The sequence below is a fragment of the Opisthorchis viverrini genome (assembly GCF_000715545.1).
Source record: "Opisthorchis viverrini unplaced genomic scaffold opera_v5_3, whole genome shotgun sequence".
Lineage (NCBI taxonomy): Eukaryota > Metazoa > Platyhelminthes > Trematoda > Opisthorchiida > Opisthorchiidae > Opisthorchis > Opisthorchis viverrini.
Window position 1 is genome coordinate 300310 of NW_008751659.1, and position 2616 is coordinate 302925.

The window sequence follows — 2616 nt, forward strand, 5'->3', positions numbered from 1 at the left end:
GGCTGTAACTGGCTGTGAAGAGATGTAGATGTGCAGAGACGAAAGTTGACAATCGAGATTTATTGTGCAATTTCGCTTACCTCCGTATGAATAGTATCGCAGACGTTCGACCCGAATCCTCCTTTGAGTGTTCGGAGTTGTCAAACCTACGAGTGACTCGAAGTCCCATATAGCAAACCCCAGTCAGAATAAATCATATTCGTCGATCTTGTACTCATTGAAGTGATTCCCTTGTTCAAACCGTCGAATGATTTGGAGAACCTGGCCTTGATGTTTAACGGCCCAGTTCTTCATTTCTGACGGCGTCATCGTTCACCTTCATTTATGGTAGTGCGGTTCGCATTACCATCCTGAAGGATCAACGATGCATAGATGCTATTGCTATACGCGTTTTCCGCGGCCATGCTCTGTCCGCCAACAGACGATGCAACGCAGCCGGATTCCGTGTGAGCAAAATTCGAGAGGGAGCCCCAGTTTGTACAGACATCACCACCCGAAGTATACAAACCTTAGCCGTAGAACTGTTCGTCTGGTGTTCATTTCCGTAAGAATAGTGGGAAAATAGGCCTCCCCGCCTATGTACACCGTTTTTCTAGGGAATCCGAGTATCAGATCGTTCAGTCCCTTGATGCAGCGAAATACTTTACGAGCAAGCTAAACGATGTCGGAGCGTCGCAAATGGCGCCCGATTTATCACTCGGTATTTTGGTTAACCAGTTTAGCCGCGTCCCGGAAGCACACTCTAAATTTCTCTGAAACCGCGGTTCGAAAACGAAAAACTCCAACATAATGTTTTAGCACCCGATGGTAGTTATCCCGGCCCTTAAGCTCCCCCATCACAACCGAAGTTTTATTAGAATTTGTTTAAACGAGTCCACCATGGGCGCGGAATTTGAATTTAATGACTGCCGGTAGCTGGGAGCGTTTTCACTATAAAAGCGGTGGGAAATTCTGCGGAAAAGATAGTTTCTTCGCGTGTTTTCTTACGTATTGGATTTGAAAATACTCTCAAAACCACGTAGACGTCGCGAACTTAGATTGGACAGGCCATTCGCCACCTGGATATGAAAATTCTGCTATGATTGTGGCAAGCGTCCCGCAAAGCCCAAGGAATTCGCCACAGACAGTAAGTTTTTTGTTTGATAGTTAGCCCACGTTGGATCTGGCTTAAGGCAGGCTTGACTTTACCGATACACCGTGCCACCAACAGTGCCGTTGTATGAACTATTGGATTTGTGAGCGGAACATGCAGACGGCACATTAGGGTGGCCACTGCTTTCTAGTCCGTGCACAAATTGAATGGACTGAACAGGACCTGTAGGTGACGCTCTAGTCTTGTACCTGATGTGTGAGTCTTGATTGCGCATGCGCTTACCGCGCCTTGGAGAGCATTCAACACTGTCCTTTCTTCGGTTCTTGGTCTTTAGACGCGTTTTTCCATATCAAAAGTTTTAATTACGTTGGGATTCAGCTTATCTGACTGGAACTGTTGGTGGCATGAATTTGTCTGGGACGTTCCTCTCTTTTCTATCATATTCTCCTGTTACCCTTTTGCATTCGTCGCTTGCATTCACTTTTTATGTTTGTGACCATGCTCTTGAAAATAGATGATAAAATGATAAAATCATACCAGTTTGTGACACATGACTGATACTCTATTCATTGCTCTATTCATTATTCTCTTGTTTTAATATTCCATACGCTGTACATATTTGTCAATCCGAATACATACGTGCTGGTTGTTACGCTTCGCTGAGTTCTGGATTTCTAGTTTGTGGGGTTGTACCGATATACGTACGAAACTCAATTCTCACATTTTAGCGTCGCGATTGGAACAATTCATCATGCCTGCCGAAATTGAACCATTAGATGGTAATTCAACTGTGCGATACCTAGAGGATTGTTTGGAACGGTTGGACATATGGTGTCTTAAAAAAGCTGATATGGATGATAAGAAACTCACGGCATATTACCCACACTTATTTGGCAAGGAAGCGTATACGTTGATAAAAAATTTAGCATATCCTGAATCTCCAATCGATGTTTCCTACACTGAATTGAAGAAAAAATTCTCCAACACTTCAAACCGATTAACTTCGTAGCAGCCGCAAGAGCTAGGTTCAATATGATGACCCGCTCCCATTCTCAGTCGGTTCGTGATTTCGTTTTGCAGCTGCAGGCACAGGCAGCCTAATGTGACTACGGTGCCCAACTGGAAGACCAGCTGCGTGATAGGCTTATTGCTGGCATTCAGCTTCCCGAATTACAACGGAAGCTGCTGCTCTGCTCGGATCAGAACTTTCAAACTAATGGGAAAATATGTGAGCAATATGAAGATGTGAAGCAGGTAACGAAGACCGAGGAAACAGTCTTATTAAATTATTCTAAACGAAATAATTCAAGGAATTCAAACGTCGAACAGATTCTCGTGCCCCAAATCCATCAATACGCCACTTCACATATCGTAACTCTAATCCGATGGTTCAAAAATTTGAGAAATACGAATCTTGTGGATGAAACCATTCCAGCTATTCATGCACTCACAGGAAAGCGATGTATTTTATCTGAGGTAAAACGCGACACATTCAACTTGTCTGTAAGTCAAAAAATGTGTCA